The sequence below is a fragment of the Pogonomyrmex barbatus genome, unplaced genomic scaffold, assembly GCF_055798465.1.
Source record: "Pogonomyrmex barbatus isolate J1 unplaced genomic scaffold, ASM5579846v1 scaffold4, whole genome shotgun sequence".
NCBI lineage: Eukaryota > Metazoa > Arthropoda > Insecta > Hymenoptera > Formicidae > Pogonomyrmex > Pogonomyrmex barbatus.
The window spans coordinates 655,910-682,408 of NW_028297138.1; the positions used below are offsets into that span (position 1 = coordinate 655,910).

Here is a 26,499-nt window from a genome sequence, read left to right on the forward strand (position 1 = left end):
TATAATTTTGCACTAATTAATTCAGACCGCGACAGACGTGACTGCAAGACAAAATCAAAACGAGTCCCCGCTCCTAGCACCGGTCTCGCATTTTTATCCTGGCGCATTTTTATTTGGGCGGCCGGTCCTTGCAGCTTAATCATAATGATTGTCAGCATTTCGCGGCATTTTTCTGGGTCATGCAGCAGCTTTTTACGTAAAGGTCGCGCAACCCGATTGGCAATTAATTTAAACGGAGTGGTTACAAATAAAATAAATACACGATTGCAATTTAGCAATCGCTATCGGTTAACAAAAGTAATAATAGTCGGATAAATTATCGCACGCTTGCCGCAATCCGCTTCGACAGCGGTGGGCGCGATTGTGTTCTTGGCGCTCGCGACATCCCTCCTCCTTTGATGGAAGGGAAGTACGAAAAGTTTCGAGTTTCATGTGTATGGTTCTTCTTAGTGCTCGCGACAAATGATTCCGATAATTTCAAATTTTTCTTGTTTTAAACAAGGCTCTCGGCTCTCTTGCTGCAGTCATATTGAGTTACGATGTCAGAAACGAGAAATGATATGCAAAACATTTCAGCCATTAGAAACAACTGGATCTAATGACCTGACGATCTCTGATAGCTGAGCAGTAATCATTCAAGAAATATTATTTTACACTTTTACGTGATCTATTGAATATATATTTTATTTTCTGATACTTTTTACAAAGTTTAAGAATATAAAAAATATATATAGTTTTTAAGAGAAAAGTACAAAATGAAGCTATACGAGGCAAGAAACTTTTTGCATGTCATTTTTTACCTCTAATGTTACATAATGTCGCGCCATGAAAGCCAAGTCTGAAATCACACGATACAAAATTTATAAAAATAATGAGAGATAAGGTGTTCACAATGTAATTATTAAAAATATAGAAGTAATACACCGATTCTAGTGCAAGAGCTCCAAGGGAGGTGCGGGTGTACGGGGGAGAACGGCGGGCGCGTGGGAAGAAGAGAGGGGAACGCAGGGACGGCAGTCCTTTGTCCTTTGGAATGTGCCGCCGACGGGGAGGAGGATAGAGATAGTAGTATCCCGCAGCTGTAACAGATTATATAATATATATAAAACTATAAAACAAATTGTAGTTCGGAGGACAGGACGCGTGGACATGACCTCACAGGGCGCGGGCTCGCCGCCGTCCACCGCCGTCCGTTGCCGCCGTCGTGACCGCGCTCGCCGCTCATCCACGCCGTCGAGTAAAAATAAAAAATAAAAGATAAAAAAATAAAAAAGACTCACCAGTAGAGGTTGTAGAAGAGTAATCCAAAAGAAATGTTTAATAATTCAAAAAGAAATGTCACAAGACCCCTAACTACTCAGCAAAGAACTCCGCGTTGACGGTAGCGACGTACCGTCGCAGTGAAAAATAAAAGCTCATCCTTGTTCATTTTATCCTTGTCCTTGTTCATCTTTATACAAGTGACATGCGGACAATGAAATCTTTTATAACGACTGTTTTCGTTATTGTGTACTTAATCGTGCATATATGACTTGTTTCGTACTTATCAGAGTCATAAAAATGGGCGGCAGCTAAAATTATCGTCGGACATTATATGTGAAAGCATTTTTTCCATTTCTTTCAACAGCTGTTAAATCGTGTGTTTCCTGCCTGAACAAGCTTCATTTCACATGCCTTTTACAGCTATTTATTGACTATCAGGAAGGGAAAGGATAACAGCCGCCCATTTTCACAAGTGTCTTAAAGCCATATCAGATGTTATTTTAGTCAAATATCTTTTTATTTGCAAAATTACCGTCATAAACTTTATTGTGTCATTTCTCGCCTATGACATCACGATTCCAATATGGCCGCGGTGACTAGTCAGGAGTCGTGGTCATATTGGAATCGTGACGTCATAAGCACACAAAAGAAATACACACAAAAGAAATGTCTAATAATCCAACAAAATGTCACTTAAAATACACACAAAAAAATGTCTAATAATCCAAAAAGAAATATCACTTAAAATACACACAAAGAAATGTCTTATAATCCAAGAAGAAATGTTACTTAAAATACACACAAAAGAAAGAAATAATTTTTGTTGTCCTCCTCCCCCCTCACCATCGATTACTCCCGCGGATTAACTCGCGGGGGCAGGGGGAAATTCCCCCACATCCTCTAAATTATCCGCCAAAACTTCATTCTGTGAATAATTTTCTTCCTCTTCCTGCTCCTCATTCTCGTATTCCACCGAAGACATGCAATTGAGTTCATATAATTCTATTGACCATGGCAATTGCACAATATCGGCATTCGAATCGTTGGGAATGTAATCAACGCATTGTTCCTCTGCATCGATCATGAATGTATTATTGTTATAATCTGTGCGGATGATATTTATCCACATATAAAGGCAAAGCGCTCCTGGGTGAAGGTTGTTAAGAAACTCTTCAAAATCGCTGTCGTCGTCGTCGTCGTCGTCGTCGTCGTCGTCGTTGTCGTCGTCGTCGTCGTCGTCGTCGTCGTCGTCGTCGTCATCCTTGTCGGGGAGTATTTGATTTACGGGCACCTCACAATTGTCTAACACATCGCGCACGGGCGATTCTTCGCGCACAGGTGATTCTTCGCGTACGGGCGATTCTTCGCGCACAAAATTATTGTCAGGTGGCGTTATTGCGAAGCATTTCAACAACTGCCAATATGACTCATTGTCATAAGACTCATTGCATGAGATGAAACGTTTAGAAAACAAAGAAAAAATAAAAAATGTATGCCGTATTAAACACTATAGATAAAATAAGAGAGAGACGGAAGAGAGATAGAAGATATACATATATATATAGAGAGAGAGAGAGCACAACGGAAAGAAAAGATGATAAATACATGAGAACGCGGCGTCGCTTTTTTTCTAGGAAGAATCACAAAAAATGGCTTTCCTAGAAATCGACGTACGTGTTGATAATCGGACTGCTACGAACAAATTGCGAAGATAATAAAAATTACAAATAAATAGATAAACAAATTACGACTCGGTTGCAAATGTATGACACATCGGTTTTAGACAAAGGGACAAAGAAACTGCAAATGACGTGTTAAGAGAGAGAAGCGCCGATAATCCGGTTGCTATGAACAAATTGCGAAGATAATAGAAGTTATAAACAAATAGATAAACAAATTGCGACTTAGAGACTCCGGTTCTTGGATGCTTTGGTTTAAACAAAGAGATAAAGAAATTGCAAATGATATATATATATATATATATATATATATATATATATATATATATATATATATATAGTAGATCATTGGACGCGCGAGATCACAGTAAGTGGAAGTCTAATGAATCGAATGTGAGAGAAAGCCGGCGCGATTGCATACAAAAAACATGAAGTGCTGCATGTACCAGTATTGATTGACAGGTATCACTTATAACGGTACTCCACTCCTGTCTGTTAATTATTCATTTGTGGAAGTATTATCATATTGATAAGACAAGGTCAGTTATGAATATAATATAAGAATAATGAAGTATGATGACTCATAATTTTTTGAATCTTTTTTATAGTGAGGATACTGCTAAAAAGAAAAAGAAACTTTACAATGAACTTTTCAATGAAAGATACCATATACAGTCATTGTAAAAAATGTAAAAAGTGTGGCGCGAGAATAATAGATGATGACGCAAGAGATGTGCAATTGTCACTCAATCAAAGAGCTAACTTATCGAAGAGTTAACTTCTCCGTTATGGAACGTTGCGAGTCATCCACCGGTGAACGTGATGGTTTATTTTTTGAAGAGACATTACATCCCGACTCCCCACTATTTTGTGAAGAGATGCTATACCCGACGCTCCCGCTTCTTGATTTCTACCAAAATATTTCCGGAAGCATCCCGCTTCTCGATTCCTACCAAAATATTGGAGGCATGTGTATATCACCATTTACAATATGTCAACAGACCTCTATGGAAAGAGCAGACCATTCGACCTCGTTGGGCGACAATACTCTATGATAGAATTTCATAAACACGAGTGTTATAATGATATAGGATTGTTCAATTACAATAACGTACAGCGTGGGAACTATTCTACTTGAATCGGCCATGTGAAAAAAAAAGAAAAACCAAGGATCGCGCTATTACTAATTAATTATCGGATAATCAAAAATATGTAAAATGTCATGTAAAAAAAATATGAATAAAAAAAGTTTCATGTTTAAAAACATGATGCAATTTCTATGTCATCTGCACGACCGACACACTGACCTATCTTTCTGCCTGACGCGCGATAAGCGATAGGATAAACTTCTCGCAGCGCTATATACAATAAGCGGTATCGATCGTTGGAATATTAAGTAATCGTCAACGTAATGGAAAGGAATAAAAAAAACATATTTCGTATATTATATTATATTATATTATATTTATTTATTCATTTATTTATTTTATCTATGGTTATCTGATCACCAATTAAACAATATGAATATATTTTGTAACGCGCAATTAATATAATGATATCCACATCGCATAGTATTATCAGCATCTAGATTGTTCAGAAAATTTATGTCTTCGTAATCTGCATCCAGGGCTTCAATGTGACACGCGCACTCGCTTATCATCCAGAAACAAGTTCCACAGCCATTGTCATTTTTCGTGTCCCTTGACGTATACGACAGCATCGTCATCATCGTCGTCGTCGTCATCTTCTTTTATAACGTTCACAGCCGTAATTAAACTCTTAGCTTTGCTGTACGGAACAGTTCCGTTATCCTATCGCAGTCTATAGTGATGACGTATCACCCAGCGTGCGCGAGACCTGTCGGCACTTGCAAGAAAATGCCACGGTATAGGACTTGCGAAAATGTAGTGAGAAAGAACGGTTCGTTCTCTGAAAGCAGCAAACTCCTTTACGACAAACTATCGAGGAAACCTTGCAAATTTACGAACGTTGGCACAGACATGACTATTATCGAGAAGAAGACTGCGGTTGATTTCGATAATCGTAGATTTTATGTCTCTCTTATATATCAGCGCTGCAATTTATGTCATCTTGCGCATTATGGATAGTGGACTATATTTAATCATATATGATGAGACAATAGGCGATAGTATTCGCTGATACATTCTCTTTGAACTTAAATTCTAATCGCACATTTACGGTGGCGCTCTTGATGGACTCATTTTGCCGCAAACAGTCAAGGTTGCACAAAACTTCGCAAAGGTTGTTATAGTTGTGTATCGTTTCGCGGTATGGTATATCAATTTGATAATAAGATGTACGGAAGCGTAAATACATGTCATATAAGGCAGCATATCTATGTATATGTATATCTGTTTATCAAAGTCTAGATTCAGATCATCGTACAGACAAAATTCTGAGTTCAGATAAAGCGTTCACGTTGGTCAATTTATAATTATCAAAATATTTATGTGCATTTATGTTATTTTTTTCTGTCACAACAACTACACAACAAAGATGACTCAGCTTCTCGAGTTGAGTTGCAATCTTGATAACCCAGGAATGTTTCGTTGTGTTTGGCAATAAAGGGTATTCATATAGATCGCATGAACGCATGAAACTCATACTCAGATATCGTGTGCTTTCCAAGATCCGCAACATGAATAGTTTATCGACTTCGTTCAATATAACATGAGGCATTCGCCATTGTACTTTAATAATTCAATTACACAAGGCAATTGTTATCAATGCTCACTCGTATTAAAATCAATTCGTGACGAGTGTTAATTACCACACATTCGTAATCTTCGCAAAAGCCAAATAATATGTTGAGCGGTACACAAAAATTAAAGTATCCATCAGCTGTCGTTAGATTTTTTTGTGGTATAGATACTTATGACAATTCCAGCATTCCACATAAATGTAACGTTGTTATTTGACAGCGATGCATAACCCTTTAGAAGATTCGTCACTCCAACGTTTCTACTCTTACGTTTCTACTCTTCAATCAATCTCTATACCATTGAGTTCATATCGAATTTCATCAAACATGAACACGACGCAATTATTTCCCAATATTACATCAGATAGTCAATCTCTCTATTCTTCGTCAATCTTCCTTTAACTAAGAAAACTTTCAGACAGCAACGCGTATAAATCTTACTGTTGTATGAGTATTCTTATTTCATTGCTATGTTCAAATGTCGTATTAATATATGGATTGTATGTGTGAATTTCCATGTTGACAATGCGATCGTCAAAGATCGGCTGACCAATGTTCAAGATATTGATCATCTCAGATAGCTCGTACGATAAATCCCAGTGATTTCAAAAATTTAACGTTCGATGCGTTGAACTTCTTTCTCTTTTTGAATCCGCAGCCAGATGAAAAAGTATTGTCGATTGGTGTCTTCTTTGTAAAGAATGTATTATCTCTCTGCACGTGCTTTGCTTCGTTCAACACGAGCATCTCAAATGTCATGCTCGCGTTATCGCTATTGCTGTCATACATGCAATCTGACGGTGATCTCTTCTCTTCTGAAATCGAGCAATCATTCATTCTGATTAACAATATCGTTAGCTCCGTAATGCTCCGTACGATGACAGGTAAAGGCAGATAAAGAATCTGCATCGGCCTTTCTGATATCTTATATCCTCGGCGAAAATTCGTGTATCGTGTGCATACTTTTGTTGTTGCTGTACGCGCCCGCGGTCACATTGCATTCTACATGGATAATGTTTACATTCATTATGTTGATTGACACATCCGATTCATACTATTGTAGTATATTTTTCGAGAAAACCAGTAGCGATCCAATGTTGTTGGACTTGTTAAAGTTTATTCTGTAGGCGCATTTAATCTCGCACCTCATCGTGTTGTAATTTGCGCGGAGCATCGGATTCACCTCGTCATCGCCGCGCGCGATGTCACCGGCGTTGCTATCAGGCGCGTCACGTCGCGGACATTTCCGTAAAACCTCAAGTCTCAAAAATTCATTTATGGCCTGCAGTTCGTACGACTCCTCGGAAAATCGTAATTTCTGCGTCATCTTTGCCAAAATAAAATATTGTTCAAAGCGTTCACATTCGATATTGTCTGATAATTCTTCAAAATTGTTAGACCAAGCTCATAGTTATCGTCGCTCAAATCTATGGTTGGAAAGTAGTTTGCCGCGAAAAACGTTGCTCTTTCCGCTCAGCGTAAGTGTCAGCGACATGATGGAAAAAGCGTTCAACGAATACTGAGACATCGCGGCATTTTGTCAGACTTTTGTCGTGTTTTGTCAGACGCGTGTCGACCGTTTGGAGAAACAACAGACACAGCTATCCGTAGATGCTCTGATCATACATTTGATAGGATGGTACATACTGATAGGACGTTCGATTATACTCTATCGCCGTAATACTGAAATATTACACCAGTTCCTCAGGCGGTTGAAGATTATCGAAACTGTCGAAATACACATTATGTGCATTTATGTTATTTCATAATGTGTTTCTCTAAACGGTCGACACGCGTCTGACAAAACACGACAAAAGTCTGACAAAATGTCTCAGTATTCGTTGAACGCTTTTTCCATCATGTCGCTGACACTTACGCTGAGCGGAAAGAGCAACGTTCTTACGGCAAATTACTTTTCAGCCATAGATTTGAGCGACGATAACTATTTGAGCTTGGTCTAACAATTTTGAAGAATTATCAGACGATATCTGTTGTGCGGGTCGTTTCGAAGGATCGGTCCAGGAGTCGGCGGAGAAGACACATTCACTACTTCTTCTTTATTTGAATAAATTTTATTAAAACTTAATACAGTTTGTCTTTACTAGTTCGGACCGCGACAGACGTGACGGCACACGGATCTCGACGAGTCCTCTCCTCATATCGGTCTCCCGTTTTTATCCTGTTCCGGGCGGCCGGTCCTTGCCGTATCATCAACATGCTCGTCAGCGTTCGCGGTATATTTCTGGGTCGCGCGGCGGTTTTCCGCGTAAGGGCCGCGCAACCCGGTTAACAGTTGCTTCATGTCGAACGATTACACCATATTTGCGCGATTAGCACAATTCGCTGTCGCTTGGTAAAATAATAATTCATCGGATAAAATATCGCTTGCCGCAATCCGCTTTGTCAGCGGTGGGCGCGATTGCATTCTCGGCGCTCGCGACATATCGAAGAATTATCACACGATCGTTCCTCTTTGCGCTCTCTACGCTACTCAATGAATACCATCGTATCGTCCAGATTTACGATACCGCTCTCCTTTTGACGCGCGCCACTAATCGCTAACGTGTTACGCACGAAAACACCTCTAAAGTACGGTACGCGCATTCGCCTCGCTAACTGGTCCAATTGTACATTGGTGGTTACGCGGGTATTTTTTTATCTCTTTGGCGTTTTTTTCCCTTTTTTCGCTGTTACACCTCGTCCGCGTTTGTACGGAGCGAGATATAATCCCTGTCCATATTTGTATAGAACGAGATACAGTCCCTGTCCACGCGTTTCCATCACGCAAGTATGACGTTGCAATTCCTCGAGATGATGCTTTCCTGTTGTTTACCGCTTTCGCCACGCAGGCCGCTCGATGAAAGATCCGAGCGCGCCCAAAATTGATAGAATCGATAACGCGCCACTTCGTTTCGCTGTTGAAAGTATTCGTTTCCTTTTTTGGTTTTTCTTTCCTCGTCTTCGCTTTCATACTCATGCCGATCTTGGTCTTGGCTTTCATCCCAATCCCATGGCCCAAACGACAGCAGCGGCAGCTTTCTCGCTCAAAGTCGAATCTCTCGCGATACATTCTAGAGCTTTATCGGCGAATATCTTGTCCGCCGCGTGTTTGTCAGCGAGATCGTTCCTCCGAGAATACAATGTCGTGTTCAATGAATTTATGCCCGTTTCACTTCTGGCTAATCGCTTCTTCAGCCGAGTACCCGGGCTGTACCGGAAACCGGAAATATGTAACTCAAAAGGAAGCGCATTTATCGCTCGACTGTGCAGACTTTCAACGCAGTCTTCTTTCGACGACTTCTTTCGACGTTGCTGGTGACGTACGCTATAATCCTTTAATTTCGGTGCGGGACTGTGCGTTGCTACGGTTGATTATAATGCTTGATGCATTATAACGCTTGACGATGATAGGTACGAACCTCCAAATCCGCCTTTATATACTCCGGAAGCTTGTCTCACACATGGTCGATATAGTCGTCGTATAACAGTACGATCTTTAATATATATTGCTACTGCTCAGTGCTCAAGTCCCGAATATCGGAGGGATGCGACAGCACGAGATACATTTTTGCAACTAGGCGATTGACGGTTTCGCGCGCCTATAAATAAGCGTTCAAAGCTTAGATAACGCAGTGTGAACATGAAATTCGTGCTGCAGCCGCTGACGATACGCATCGTTAACTACAACGAGAAAGCACGTATGATGGGGCATATCACAACAGAGCGCAAGTGATGAAATACTACCGAGTACTATACGCGCCATCACTTGTAATCCGTCGAATGCGGTAAAAACCAACGTTCTCATAAACTTGCTTGAGAGTTCGCACGGTGTACGTTTCGAGAACGTGTACGTATACTCGAAGTCATTGCAACAACCAACATATCGATATCTCAAAATTTTGTTGACATCGATCGAAATCGGCTACTTTACGTTCTCCAACAACAGTGACGTCATTCCACCGAGCAAGGCACGTCTCAGTTCGATCTTCGTCTTCGACGATGCATGCGATAAGCAAGATGCGATGAATACTTCTGGACCGCCACTCGAACATTGACTGCTTCTATCTCTATCAGACGTATGCGAAAATACCTAAACATCTGATACGCAAACCTGCTGATGCTCCTATTCAAACAGGATGGTATCAACTTGAAGCATGTTTATAATGATTACGTGAATACCGACATGTCGTACGATGAATTTTGTGTATTATGCCGCAACTGGCAGCGCGAGTACGGATTCCTAATAACAGATAAGGACAGTCCACTTATAAATGGGTGATACAGAAAAGAATTTAGCACGTTCGCGGTATCATAATGCGATTAGTCGATACCGACACGTCAACTAGGCAACATGGATAATCAAAGATCGCGAGAAAATAGCGAAGCAGATTGCGAAAACGAGCGACTAAAAATATCGCGCTTTAAAAACTGGTAAAATAAATGAAGATGTAGCGTTGGAGAGACGCTTCAAGCCCAGCGTCGAATCTTTAAAACAGATTGTTGAAAATATCGAGGAATCTCAATCGATTAAAAAAGAAACCTATAATGTTGCAAAGGATATCGGTATTAAGAAAAAGAAACGTGAAGACAGCGATGATGACAATGATAATACAACAAGGATTCATATTCGATGGATGTTGGATGATTAAAATTAACGCCGCCTAAAAAGCGACATACAAAACGATTGAATGCCACGTCAGTTCAATCACATTCGAATCTACATCGAAAGAATTATCGAAAAAATCGCCACCACCGAAAGAATTATCTAAAGGACTACCGAAAATACCGTTGTTTGTGCGAAACGAAAGTGTTTTTGAAACAAAAGATGTCAGTGAACCTCCCAAAACAGCCTCTGTAAATGCAAACAGGAAGTTGTGAGATGCTTCATGGTGAACTAGGACCGTTGGGACGAAAGTACGTGGGCCTTCTTCTCGGTGACGACATAGATAAAACGATTGATAATGTGTACGGTGTCTATTTCGACAAAAGTGATACGGTGATCGATGACAAAAAGTTTAACGTTAACAAAAATGACTCCATAATCATAGACAATGTGAGATACAATGGTACACCAGAATTGTATGAATTAATTTTCAAGAGACTTCTTGATGAAGCTATATTCATCGAAGATGACAAATAAACGTATAAAAATATACTGTTAACAACGAATACATAGACGTGGCCACAGCGCCTATAATCCCACCACTGGGCAACAAGGGATACAAGTACATTAATATCATCGCTCCGCGTATTTACTTATTCCTTGTATTTACTTATTCCTTGTATATAAAATAAGCGGTAAAAAGGTACAGGTGTTGGCAATATACCATGAAGTTAAACGATAACAAAATCGATTACGTGCATTGGGACGTTCTCAACGAGCTGATAGAATGACTCCGATTGTTCGACGCTTCGCACCGAGCTGGTCACAATGCTCACGACAACGAGATCATTGAGGAACTTCGCGAAGCCGGCATTATTATATTATATAAATTAATCGCATATCGACGAAACGAGCCAGTCGATTGACGTCAGTGAGAAAAAAAAGAAAACAATTTTAAATTGTATATCTCATTTACACATATTACTATTAAACCTCGTCGAAACATGAGATCGTCAAAATCCGATGGACATGAAAAAAATGTTACTTCCGAGAGGCAACGATTCGTTGAGGAATTGCACGCTCTGGCGAGAAGAAATTTTCCACGAAGACGTGTCATAATTCGGGGATACGACTATCTGTGGCAGACTGATATCGTCGAGATGCGTCCGTACTCGAGTTTCAACAGAAGTTATTACTATATACTCACCGTCATCGATGCGTTGAGTAAGTACGCCTGGGCCGTACCGCTCAAGAGCAAGGTCGGAAGCGAGACGGCTACGTTATCGCTAAGATAATTCGAGAGAGCGGAAGATGCCTGAGAAACTTGCAAACGGATATACAAAAGGAGTTTTACAACGCCGATGTGCAGAAACTCTTAAAAAAACACAACGTTAATTTATTATTCCATGTATACGGTGTTGAAGGCATCGATCGTCGAACGATTCAATCGCACGCTTAAGAACGACATGTGTAAGATGTTTACGTTCAACGGCACTTACAAGTGGGTGGACGCGCTACCGTGTCTCGTGTCAGATTACAATGTGCGCAAGTATAGCACTATCGACTTGCGACCCGTTGACGTAACTCCCGCGATCGCCAAAAGACTCTTGGACATAGTGTACAGCGCGATAAAGATCGCAGGTCCAGCAAAATTCAAAGTAGGTACGCGTGATTCGGTACGCGTGAGGTACAAAACAGAAAAAGATTTTCGAAAAAGATTACACGCCAAATTAGACCACCGAGGTGTTTAAAATCATTAAAATGCAACGTACTAATCCCGTAACCTATTTGCTTGAGGACTATCACGGAAAATTCACTGGAGCGTTCTACGAGCACGAGTTGCATTGCGCGACTCATCCGGACGTGTATCTCGTGGAGACAGTATTGCGCAGGAAAGGAGACAAGTGGCTGGGAATCGATGGATCACATAATTCTTTATGTCAAGTGGCTAAGATTCGATGGATCGCATAATTCTTGGATAAACAAAAACAGTGTGATTTAATTCATTTTATTTTTACAATATATTAAAGATAAATATACAATCTTATTATTCCCTTTCTTTAATTAGATCTTCGTAGAATATAAAAAATTACACGTGTATTATAATTATACATATATTCATAAAATACAAAATATGCAAATGTACAAATAAACATACAATACGTGTACAAATATATATAAAAAATATATATAAATAGAAGAAATATGTACATACATACGTACATACATACATACATACATACATACATACATACATACATACATACGTATACTACATATATAAAAATATAAAAATATATGTACATTATATATACATGTATATTACAACGGTATCTGCCAATGTCTCCACGGTAACGTCTCCGTCGAATCCGGTACGATCATTTGTCATCGTACGGACTCAGAGCAATTTTCGACTCGGATACCGTATATATTTGGTGTACCTTGAATCTTATACATGACTAACGAGAATTTATCTCTTTCAAGCATCGCGTGTAATCGTCGAACGTTATTGTTCGCGTTACGACGTTACTCTTTACACCTTTCACCTTTTTATCCTTTTTACTGTCTACCCTCACCGCGTACATCTTCGCTCTGAGTCCGACGAATTCCGTCATTATCGCACCATTATTTTCATCCTTCATTATAGGCCGGATACTTTTTTATTCATGAGAGGCATCCCGTTCGCGTTGTCCATCGGATAATTGCTCATTGAATCTAGCAATATCGCGTTTTATCGTCGTACTCGATGTGGTATATGAGACTGTCCATGTCAGTGTACATGATCTTGCATTTGTCGGGATACAGCGGTGACATGTATTCGTGATGAAATTCGTACAAGCAGATATGTCGAGTATACACGTAAATCGGCTTGTTGAATTTCACCTCGAGGTTACGCAGTTCGACAGCCATTAAATTTTCCGCAAAGACGCTGCGACTGTGAAAATTTGATTTCGCGATCATGGTCTCCGCATCGTACCGTCCATCCCATTTCGTTATCAATTTTACATTTATGTGATTCCGAATATTTTTCATTGTTTTACCGAATACCGCGTTGTTCATCAAATTATACAAATTTTTCTCGAAATCGTTTTTCACGCATGTTCTAAACTGTGTATTGAATTCGATATAATTACGGAGCCGGGCGGATTGAGTAAATTGTAGTACGCGGTGTGTCTTTGCGAAGATGTACCGTCGCGCGTTCATTGTTGCAAGTAGTGATAGTGGACGCTTCTTATTGCGTCGCGAGAAGTTTATCCTGCCGCGGGCCTGGTGTTTATCGCGCGTCGGACAGAAAGGTAGGTCAGTGTGTCGGTCGTGCAGATGATGCGGATACTCGAGATCGATCTCGAGAATATAACTCGTAGGCGAATCCGGAGCGATCATGCTCGCGTCAAAATTTGCAATATCTTCAACCCATCGAAATTCGGCATAGGGCAGCAATTGATACATCGCCCATCCGTATAGATTGTTCACGTTATAGTACATCAAGTACGACGACCGTTTCGACGGGTTGTACAAACGCATGTACTTGTTATTGACCTGCGCATATCTGCCGGAACATTTGACTGAAGCCATCGCGTATACCGCATTCGATAAACATAATCATATCGATGTCAGTGAGCAACTCAAATTTTACGCGCGTATGTTTCAGCATGGCATCTCATGTGAAATCTGACAATGTGTAGTAATGCGCGATGTCGAGATTGTAACTTTCGATTTTCATGAGATTTTCGACGGCCAATAACAAGACATTGGTTTTTAAATACAAATCACTGTACTCGCTTAAGATTACAATAGAGAACTACTGCCAGACATTCGTGACGTACGCGTTCTCTGACACTGTGTCACCGATCAATGAGCTATAGAATAATTCGCGCGGTGGTAGGCGCGTGTCCTGCAGCTTGTCCGCGCGATCCACATATTCGTAGGGAAACACTTTTACGCGTCAATAGGTAAAAATCTTCGTTTGATAATGTTGAAAATTCGGAACGCAAAATTTTTAAACAACAATGAGAAATATGGCAATTTCTCGGCAAGTAGGATTTTGGTTGCTAAGTTTTTAAGTGAATTAAATTCAAATAATTATATTACTAATTATGTGCCACTTAGTTTTAGCGGACTTTCAACGTAATGGTGCTATAATAATTTGATATCAAATAATTTTTGATATCGATTAAAATCCTTTTATTATCCCCCCTCCCCCTACGCGAGTTATATTTTGCGAAAAATATCATCAGCTAAGGATCGAAGCTGAATCGTCTGCTCTTTTTTCCTGCAAACGTCTTATCTATTAGACCACTGAAGCTATGGTAATGTTTATAGCAATATTCAGGTAAATAATATGTCAAACGTCTTTTTCAGCCGACGTGAGAATAAACAGTACATTAATATATACAAGGTGTCCTAAAACTATTGCATTTCCTTTTAAGAGCAGATCCTTTGATGGAACATTTAACGAAAGTCTTAATACGAAAATGTCAAGGCTATAATAGTTTTTAAATTATTGACGATTAAAGTTTACTAATCACAGAGCTGATATTTCGTGCGCTCAGACACGGTGATATGACAAGTGATTTCCGCCACGATGGTCCTCTTACAACCTCGAGAATATCACAGAAATATATATGACATTCTTTTTAAGAAATTATTTCTGTTTCGGAACTTATTTGTATATTACACAATTAATATCGCAAAATAACATCGCAAAATATCTAGTCAATAACGACTTATTATACCATGTGATAGCTGTGATAGCTCAAAAAAATTCATTACAATGTTTATTTACCTCATATTATAATGTCAAAATAGTACAACCAATTCAGATGGTAAACTTTTGGTGGTAATATTATTAATATGTCAAATATTTGACTTTAATGCACTTATATGCTCTTAGAATGTTTCAAAGAATCTGCTCTTAAAAAAAAATGCAGTAGTTTTGGGACACCCTGTATAAGCCGAGTCATGTTAATAAACAACGGCAATTTCTCGGCAAGCAGAATCTTAGTTGTTAAATTTTTCCCTTGAAAAGATGCCAATTTATCGAGGCTAATACTTAAAAATTTATATGAATCAATGAATCGTAGTCGTACGCAATTTCATGAATCTGATCTCTCGGTAATATCTTTAACGTGTTTAATAAACGAAATGTCTTTTTCTTTTGTTATCGACAGCACTTGCCTTCGAACGCCGTAACGATTTCCGTGATGACAAAGTGCGCGTCATAACCGGATGAATTATGAAAGACTACGGGAATGCAGTATGAATCTTTATAATTTGAATTGCAATTGGAATGCGCGGGATTATGAAAACGAGCGGTAAAGTGATCATGTATCCACGTGTCGTCCAACGCAAATGGTTTTTCACAAACAATGACACGTCGCGCTACGATAAGTTTCCTACTGGTTTCTCGACAACGTTTCCATAGGAACATTCGCAGATAAAATTTTTACTCAATGTGCCAAGTCTTCGAGTTGTCGCACGAAACATGCAACACAGTCCTCATCGCGACGAAACCGATACGCCGATAATGCGTCGTTATACGAGCATCATAGTATCCATCGCTAAATACCTCATGCTGTTTATGGTGTAAGAAGACAAGATATGCTCGTTAGGTAGACCCAATTTGGATAGATATGGCGTTGGAACAAGTTGCCTTTCATATTGGAAAATAATAGTAAAATAAACAAATTTGTGACTACGTGATGTAATTTGATAATAGAAGATTTAATTATTAATAATAAAAATCGCAATAGTAATTCTCAATTAAATAAATTCATTAATTGTTCTTTCCTTATTTATACTATAATACATTTTGAATATCGCGAGAAAAACATTGATTGGCTGATATGATTAATATGGCCGGCTACTGTTTCACAATTTTCATTGGTCCATCCTCATTTTCATGCGCAAGAGCACACCTTGTTTCTTTACACCATGATACTGATAAGTGTACGACGCGTCTTCTTTCTCTGGTTATGTCCTTTGTAGTACGCATTCCAAGTCTGCGTACACGATAAACGAAAGTCGTTCCTTATTCAAGTGGTTTTTAAATGTGAGCTACTTGTCCTCGCTCGGCAGTCGGATGGTGTAGTCATTCATCCATTCACAGTCTATTGTATACGACTGCAATTTTTCAGATGAACTGAAATAGTGTAGACAATTGCAAAAAAGGAAAACATGATTTTTTTAGTATTTAATAAACAATTATAAAATATTATATAATTATATAATAAATTATATAATAAAATTATATATATAATAAATCTTATATAATTTGTTAAAATGTATGTATATACGTATCAATCGCAAAAGTATTTCTTGTGTCCGTATCTATTCAGTTGCGAACTCACGAGGCGGGACAGATTCTATGCATGTGAAGTGTCCCGCGTTGTCATCGCGCGAATCTTGCACGTACAGTAAATTTACGTGTTTCTCCATTTTCCTTGTTGTCCGTATCGGGAGAATCTCCTTTCCCTCGAAAACGTTAATGGAGATGGAGTTGTGAATTTTTTATTTGATCTAATGTCACTGGAAATTCAATGTCTTGCAAATTTAACACTGTCGTATAATGCGGATACGATTCCCGATTTGTATCCCTTTCGGCTGGATGCAGAGCCGCGACCACTGACCACACGAAACATGCATTATCTCTGGATCGTACATTGATCACCGCTCGTTTCAACATAATTTCTCATGGTAACTCGATGTAATATCCCGCGTATAGAGGATTATATTTATTCACATTTCCTTTCAAATTGAGAATCCACCGTTGCGTTTCTGGAACTCTTCGAACGATGCCAATGTGAGTTCGATGACGTGCTGCTCCATTCGTCCACATTTGACACTCGAAAGAATTCATAGTTTCTAGTATTGACACTTTTATTGGCGCGTTTATCACCCGTCATAAACTCGCTGTTGAATGCGGTGTTCATTTTCACAGTACTGTGTCTTTCTAGCATCTCACTCAAGCGCTATACCAGCGTCTTCCAAAAATCGTCGCGGCTCGCGGCAATATACATACATTACTTTGATATCAATGTTCGTAAGAGAAACAATGTATTTGGCACACACAACCAGAGTACCCGTATTCAACCATCCGTTGAATAATAAAATTGTATCATGCAATGTCTTTTACGGAGATTCAATGCAAAGAATTCCGAACGTGTAACAATTTTCTCTTCATGATCTGTAAGGTCCTCACTCTGATCACTGATACAACCACTATCGTCAGACAACGCGTGCTCTTCATCGGAAGACTCTTCTTCTTTAATATCAATGTCAATATTTTCAATATTAATGTCCATTTCTTCTTCTTCTCCAAACACTTCGTCCATTATATTTACGATGTCTTCTTCCATATTTTTCAAATCACAATATTTGCACAGTCAACTATTTTTTTTCTCTCACATTCGGTCGATTCATTAGACTTCTACCTACTGTGATCCCGCGCGCCCAATACTTCCGATTTCGAAACTTTGTGGAAACTTTCTTTTTGTATCAAAATGGAAGCACTTAAAAGAATCTTTGGCGATGTTTACTATGGGAAGACCATTTTTTACGGTGAAGTAGTAAAAACATTAAATAAAACTTACAATAATGGAGACAATATATAATATGATCTTGACCTTGACATATGTTATCAAGGTCATGATCCTGAATAATTCTTAAGAGATTTTAGTCGACACTAATTATTTATTACAAGGTTATTAACAAAAAACTTTGAAACATATAACGGTTTATACTAATATTAATGAACCGGTATTAATTTGTTAATGCATGTGTAGATAGATGCAAATAGATGTGTGGACATGTGGGCGAGGGAGGGTTTAAATAATACTCGTAGATCTTTAATAAAAGTAATGTAATATTGGCACAAGTTTTAGCGGGATGCGGATGCAGAGCTTCTCTTCGCTCATATGTCTACTATCTACACGTGTATTAACAAATTACAATTTTTTATAATGATATTTAATTATCACTGTGACATGAGTTAGGTTAGGTTAGATCTTTTGGGAATGGAGCCTCCTTGTAGGGAGAGCGGAACATACTAATTCCATGTATACACTTCTAACGCGAAGCGAAGTTCTATATGGGTGTATAATATTTTTGAAAAAAAATTACAATTATGATTGGGACAGATTTTAACGAAATGGAGATGCAGAAGGAGAGATGGAGCTCTTCCCCCGTCCATATGTCTACTATTTACACTATTTACTATTTGTGTATTAACAAATTACAATTTTTCACAATGATATTTAATTATCGCTGTAAAGTTGGGTTATCTTCCTGCTGGAAGTTCCCGATAGTGCTGCGGGCCCTCTAGCCGATGAGTTAGCTTGTCGGATGGGAGCTCTCTTTGCGGAGGATCCGGCGTTGCGGATCAGTCGGAGATTTGATCTCCGCATAAGCGGGTTCGACTGTTCTGTCACCGCCGCGGATGTGGCTGGCCAGGTGGCGGATGTGATGCCGCCGAGATCTGCACTGGCCAGTCCAAGTTTGGTGGCGGTGGCCGAGGACTGGGGACCATTTGGATCCAATGCCCGGCTGTCGCAGCCTTTCGCGTTGCAAGGGAGGAACGAGTGATCCTGAGCTAGTCGTCGGCCCGGGTGGATCTGCTTAAGGGCAAGCCATTCCGGTGTTTTAAGTGCCAGGTCCAGGACCACACGCAGCAGCGGTGTCGTATAGACCTGGTCCGCTGCTGCATAACTGCAAGCAGGAGGGGCACGTCAGGGCGGATTGTCGCAATCCATTCCATTGCCCCTCCTGTGAGATGAGAAGATGAAAATCCTCTCATCTCGCCGGTAGCTCAGGATGCGCCCTCGTTCCGGGCCGCTCGGTTCCCCGTCCTTCCGGGGATGGGAAAGCGGCCGGCTTCCTCCCCTTCTCGTGAGAGTTCGGCCGATACGGTGGAGATGGAGATTGAGGCGGCTCCGGGCAGTTCACCCCAGGGACCTTCCGATAAACGGGTCCAACCCGGAGGGAGGGCACTCCTCCTCTTTCTGTGGAGGAGGCTCATCTATCCCAACGGGTCCCTCGCACTCATCCTGTCCTGCAGAAGTAAGCAGGGCAAGTCGAAGCATTGTTGTGGAGCCGGGTGGCCTGGATGCCTTCTGTGCCTCGGCCACCCATAGGGCTATTAAATAACCCGAGATGGCGGGCTCGGATTCCCTCTCATCCGAGGGGGTGCCCCTTGGCGCGAGGGTGGCTAGGATGTATGCCGCTGGTGATTCCCCGGCTACCCTTTTAGGCGCCTTAGAGAAGAAGAGGTGTTTTTAGCGAGTATAGGGGGCGGCGCTCTTTTGCGGCGTCCTTGAGTTCCGCACAGCGTGTGTAAGGGCATTTTAACCTGTATGAAAAAAAAGGAGGAGCCCGTGATGTGTTTTATCAACGTGTTTTATCAACGTTCCCTTTCCGCAAACGACCGTTAGGGTAGTAGAGGAGGTTTTAGTGGGTAGGCGATACTGGAGGGCTTTTCGTCCGACGTATGCCCTCCTGTCGAATCCCACACAACATGCAACGAGGTTCTACATGGATGTACAATATTTTATGCAAAGTTTAACTCAAATTTATATGTATAGTACAAGCTAAAATAAGCTGGTTAGATTTTTTGAGGCAGATTTTTTTAGGGTGAAGGTATATAGGGAGGGGCGAAACCCCACCTCCATTCACATATTTACCATATCTACACATGCATTAACAAATTAGTACTGATTTGTTAATATTAGCATAAACCATGTTTCAAAATTTTTTGTTAATAACTTTTTAATAAATAATGAGCGATGACTAAGATCTCTTTAGGATTATTCAAAATCATGACCTTGATAACATATGTCAAGATTAAAATCATAGCACTTGTCTTCATTGTAAAGTTTTATTTAACATTTTTACCATTTCACCGTAAAAAATAGTCTTCCCGTGCTAGTCAAAATCTTTTCAAAAATTTTTTCTTCTAGGAGCTTTTGATCTAAGAAAAAAATTTTCACAAAGTTTCATTGAAATCGGAGGTATGTCGTTTTCGGAAAAATTTTATCCACAATTTATTTATAGCAGTCGGAGTATCGGCGCTTCTCTCTTAACACGTCAACACATACATCAATTTCTAGGAAAAGCCATCTTATCGCGTCTTTTTCTGGAAAAAATTAAAACACGTCATCGCGCTCCTTTAGCGAATATGTTTGACCGCAACAATGAAATTCCTAGAAAAAGTGGAAGAGGGGAAGGGGGGGGATTAACGGTTTGCCATATTAAAATTTACGTGGATGCGACTAGTTCTCCAACGAACAATCCGCACGCAATGTACCCCGCTCCTCCATTATTCGTTTGTACGAATGATCTACACGCAATGTACCCCCAAAGAAAGCAACGCACTGTACGACAGTGAAACAGAAAAGGAACGTAACGTGTGTTGTACTCCGGATGGGCTACAACGATAATAATAGAGATAGTCGGGTTCGTTAAGCCTAAGGAGTTGGGACTCCGAGCAGGATCAAAAGAATGGAAGAAAATCTTCTTGAATTCACTAACACACTTTCTTTATTTTTATTGGTTTATTTAATAAATGCACAAATTCTTGAGATTGGTATTTCTTGTTTTATTACTTTACACACTTACTTTAAACGTCGGCGGGCGGCTCGGCGCGTATCGCGTTACTCTGGCGGCCGACGACCGAATATGTCACCTGAGACGCTGATAGTACGGCTCGCGTGAACTTCGCCGCGCTCTTGTAATATCTTGCGCGATAATTATAATAATGATTCCGAACGACACGTTATTCTTTACTTTTGACTCTCCAGCGACTTCGCCTTGTGTAACCGGTTATATAGTCTGATCGATGCCCGATCAGCATTCTGATCGATTGCGTCGATCGGTTGCGTGATATTGATTAATCAATATTACGCTCGGTTTTATCATCAAATTTAGGGATTTGCTGATAAGCTTTTTCGCAATGTTCTCGCGTGATGCATTTCTGCGGTCTTTCGAAAGACTGGTCGCAATTTCGGCGGTCACACATTTGTGTGTCGTCTTTCGAAAGACTTTTCGAGATTCATGCGACCTAATTTTGTTGCCATGCGGACTACTTTTATTATTTTGTTATTTTTATTATTGTTATTTTATTATTGATTGTAGATCTGGCTATAACACGTGTAAGTTTCAACATTTTTTATTTTTTTTCTCTTTTTTTCAATGTTATGCAATATTATGCATTTAATTTCCATTACACAGCATTTCGATGGAGCGTCGTGCAGTGCACCTACTGAGCAAACACTCTGATGGCCTACGACGGGCTACAAGTTTTTGGAAATAGGAATCAACATTGATCCACTGAGCTACGTGGAGATCGCCTTGAGAGATCATCGGAGACAGGAACTGATACTGTCTCTCGAAACGTGGAAGGGATTCTACGAGCAGTGATAGAATATCTATAAATCGCTTTAAAATGATTACAAAGATAATTTTATAAGCATCGGACTGTTAACCGTCAGAGTTTGCCTGATGAACGATGTTCTGATTGCACTTGTACGCCTTGAATCTTTGAACGTACGCATAACGATGAACGACGTTACAGCGTATGTTTGATTTGGACGGATGTATCGATGTGACGTTTGATCGACTAGTCAGATTCGTCGATACAATCGATGCCAAGTATACGCAATTTTCTAACATCGCTTCTGTTGTAACAAGTCCCGAGGACGTATCGAACGCGGTATGCGATATCTTTGATAGACGTCAACTCGTTGATTGCGAGTTGTTAGCTTTAGTATTTAGTGTGTAAGAAAAAAATGTGAATAAAAAAAGTTTCACGCTTAAATCAAAATGTGTTCAAATTATTTTAAAATAAACATATATAATATAGTATACAAAATATGTATTTTTCATTCCTTTCCTTTCGCCATAAAAATAATTATCCGAAAAAAATAATTATTAAGATTCGTAATGAGAGAGAGAGAGAGAGAGAGAGAGAGAGAGAGAGAGAGAGAGAGAGAGAAGAGAGAGAGAGAGAGCGAGAAGATAATAGGTAAAAAAAAAGAGATTATAAACATGTGAGAACATGGTGGCGCGGACAGCGACGGGCCCGGGCTTTGTAATGTCATGTCCACTCTCATTTTGTAATTTAAATAAATTCGGATAGATTATTAAAGGACACAATGATATTCTCCCAACATTTTTTTCAAGTTTTAAAACGTTTGAACGTTATATTAAAAGAACTATAATTACTTATTCGATTATTACTAAGCATAAGATGGAATATTTACGAATACAATTAAAATAATTAATCGTTCTTTAGGGAAAAAATTAACATCTAAATATGTTATATATGAAAAAATAAAATAATTATTTTTAAAATTATTTGAAAATTATTTAAATTGATGCGATATACTCGTATCTCTAGTTTATTATTGATAGGATTTGGACATAGGATAGGACATGGACTTAACTTGGACTTTCAAAACATTAGCTTTCTGTCCCTTACTCTCAAGTATTGCTTTGTGTAATTTTTTTATATTTATTTTTATTTATTAATAATCATTACACGTGAATAGAATAATATTGATATGAAATGACGATAAATAACTTTCGGTTCCTTTGGACGTATTATATTACTCTGCACACTTAGATAGTAGGTTATGTATTATGTTATATCATGTAAAATATTACTATTGTGGATTCGAAAGTTCTTTGTAATTCTTTTGGGAAATAAATCAAAGAATTTTTATATTGTTATTTTTATATATTTTATTTATTAATAACAAATTACAAAGATATTCAGATTCACGACATTTTTTATGTATTTCTGGGCTTCGTAGTAAGTTAAAACATTTGTTTTTTGCAGTTATACAACTAATGATGAACCATCTCATTGCAAGGTATTCACTCACTATCTCATAATGAATTTGATCATCTGCACTATCGCTCTAGAGCAGGGGTCGACAAAACGCTGAAATTGAGCACGGGCGTCCGCGAGCACCCGCGAGCGCTCGCCTGTGTGCACATCTCAGGAGCATATCTAATATTTTTAGTACCTTGGGATAAAGTTCCGCATTTCACACTTACAAAAATAGCGTTGCGTGTATATATGAACGATAGTGTAGTCTTAAACTACTAGTACTTGAATCTTCGTAACATCATAAAATTTTTTTATAACAGTTTAACTAAACCGTTTAAAGATGAAATATGCAAAAATATATTGTAATATATATAGGACTTAAAACGAATAAATTCTTATGAATTCAACTTATATCTAGTTAATTTTTTTATTAGTCAAATAAAGAAATATGCTCTAGCATGTTTTGATTGTCCTAATAATAATAATAAGCATTCATTATAGGAAAATTTTAATTAAAATCTTATCTCTATCTTTAAATAGCTTATCTCTATTTTTAAATATTGTAAATTGTCAAAATTTGTGCTAAATTAAAAATTATATAACACATTTTACATTAATTAATACATTTAAATATATTTAACGAAAATTTAAATATAACAAAGAAAATAAAACAATAATATAAACAATAACAATGTATTAAAATATAAACTTACAACACAATCATAAAATTATGAATACATACGAGTATATCACGTTTAACTTAGCGCTTTAAAATTATATTTTTAAATCCAGAAGAATAGTCCTATAGTCCTTTTTCTGCGAAGAAAACTTCCAATAATTTCAAAATAAACATCTGTTAATATTAATCTGCTAAACGCTCAAAATAAAAGAAAAACAATAATTAAGCAAGAGTATAATCAAATTGTCTCTTGTCTAGAACAGTCAGACACATTTGCAATCTTATAATTTAATGTTTGTAATGGATAATCAAAGGAAAAAACCTTAAGTTCAAGTTCGGACAGTTCTTCACGGAAAGAGAAGTGGCTCATAATAAAGCATGATAATCAAGCGCAATGTTTGATCTATGGAACCATTATGAATTCAAAGAAATATAATGTCGAAAGAAATTATAACACAAAACATGGAGCCACTTATGACAAGATAGAAGGATCGGAGCGAATTCAACTTTTGCACGATTTAAAATCAGTTGTTTCCAACAATAAAATAATTTTCGTAATATACATATTATTATAATATAAAATATGCGTTTTTTACTGTAGTCAGTTTTAATTTAATTCATTATATTTAATTATACCCGGTAAAAAATTTTTCGAATAAGAACATATATGCATATAAACATGTATAAATATATATAAATATATATAAATATATATATATATATATATATATGTTTTTACATAAAAAATTTTTTATCAGGTACATTATATTTAATAAAGGTATTATTCTAATACAGGAAGAAGAATCGGAATTAAGTAAGCCTGCATTGTATGCCAGTTACAAAATTGCTCATCTTATTACACGTGAATCACGTCCATTTAGCATTGGTCCATTTGTCAATATTTAGAAATTGCCGCACAAACAATATATCCTATGATATTAATAAATTTAAATCAATTAGTCTCCCTTCTCGAACTGTAGTACGTCACATTGAAAATTAGCTGAAGATCTCGAGCGACAATTGGTACTAAAAGCAAACAATTTTATTGCTTTTTCATTAGCTCTCGACGAGAGTACTGATATCGTTGATACTGCACAATTGGCAATTTTTATTCGTGGTGTGGATAGCAACCTCTCTATTACTGAAGAACTTTTAAATATAATACCTCTGAAAGATACTACGACTGAAGAAGATATATTGTTTAGCGTTGAAGAAACAATAGAAAACATAAATCTATCTTGAGATAAATTAACTTCAGTTGCTACTGATGATGCTGCAGAGTAGTAATATAGGGCCAGTTCTAACTCAGAAGCGTTGAGGAGGGTGCGGGTGTGCGGGGGGAACTGTGCGCAACCGAGGAGCTCCGGGGTGGGGGGAGGGGAGGACGGCGCGTGTTGGGCGACCTAGTGCCATTGAACGTAAACAGCGTACGATTGAATCGACGATTGATGCCTTCAGCACCGTGATAAATAATTACGAAAAGATAAATAACGAAGATGATATAAAAAATTGGATAGGGCACGTGGATATGACGTCAGAGGGAGGGACCGCCATCGCCGCCGCCACCGCTGCGCCCGCCGCCACTGCCGCGCCCGCCGTCACCGCCGCGCCCGCCGCCACCACCGCCGAGTAAAAAAAATAAATATCTCTCTCGTATACCTATTATCTCTTCCGTTGCGGTTCTCTCCCTTCCTCCAGACTCTTTTCGTATCCGTAATGATTTTTGACTTTTTTGAATTACTTGTGTTTATATATATGTTTATACGTATTGTAAAAAGAAGATTTTTTTTACAGAAGAGTATAAAAATATGTTTTAGCAATTTGTGTTTTGGATGGTGGGGAAAAAGAATAAAAAAACATAATTCGTATATCATATTTATTTTATTCATAGTTATCTGACCACCAATTAAATAATTTGAATACATTTTGTAATGCGCAATTAGTATAGTGATATTTGCATCGCATAGTATTATCAGCGTCCAGATTATTTAGAGAATCTACGTCTTCGTAATCAGCATCCAGAATCTCGATGTACACGCGCTCATCGTCCAGAAGCAAATTCTACAGCCATTGTCGTTTTTCGTGTCCCTTGACATATACGACAGCATCGCTGTCATCGTCGTCGTCGTCGTCGTCGTCGTCGTCGTCGTCTTCTTCCGTTCCATGCACAGCCTTTGTAATCAAACTCTTAGCTTTGCTGTATGAAATCGTTCCGTCGCCCCATCGCAGTCTATGGTGATGACGATCACCCAATGTGCGCGAGACTTGTCGGCACTTGCGAGGAAATGCCATGGTATAGGGCTTGCGAAAATATAGTGAGAGAGAACGGTCCGTTTTCTGAGAGCGGCAAACTCCTTTACAACAAACTGTCTTCCAACGAGAAAACTTGCAGGTCTACGAACGTTGGCACGACCATGACGAGCAATTTTTTGAGATTGCGGTCGATTTCGATGTATCGTAGATTTTATTGTCTCTCTCTCTCATGGGCCAACGATGCTCTTAGGTGATCTTGCGTACAACATTGGTCAACGGATTGTAGTGAACCAAGCGATCGTGTATAATGAGACAGTATGCGGTGGTATTCATCGGTACGTTCTCCTTAGTCTCAAATTCCAATCTTACGTCCACGGTTGCGCTCTTGACCGATTCGTTTTGTCGAGAACAATCGATGATTACGAATGGACCGTTATGTAGAAAAGACGTGACGGTGAGACTCGGCTCGAGATA

General features: G+C 38.8%; 1 protein-coding gene across 31 annotated transcripts in view; it reads right to left on the bottom strand.

Moving 5' to 3' along the window:
- The window catches only part of pHCl-1 (pH-sensitive chloride channel 1), a 1,184,550-nt gene that overhangs the window by 420,722 nt on the left and 737,329 nt on the right, over positions 1-26,499 (bottom strand). The gene's annotated exons all lie outside the window — the stretch shown is intronic.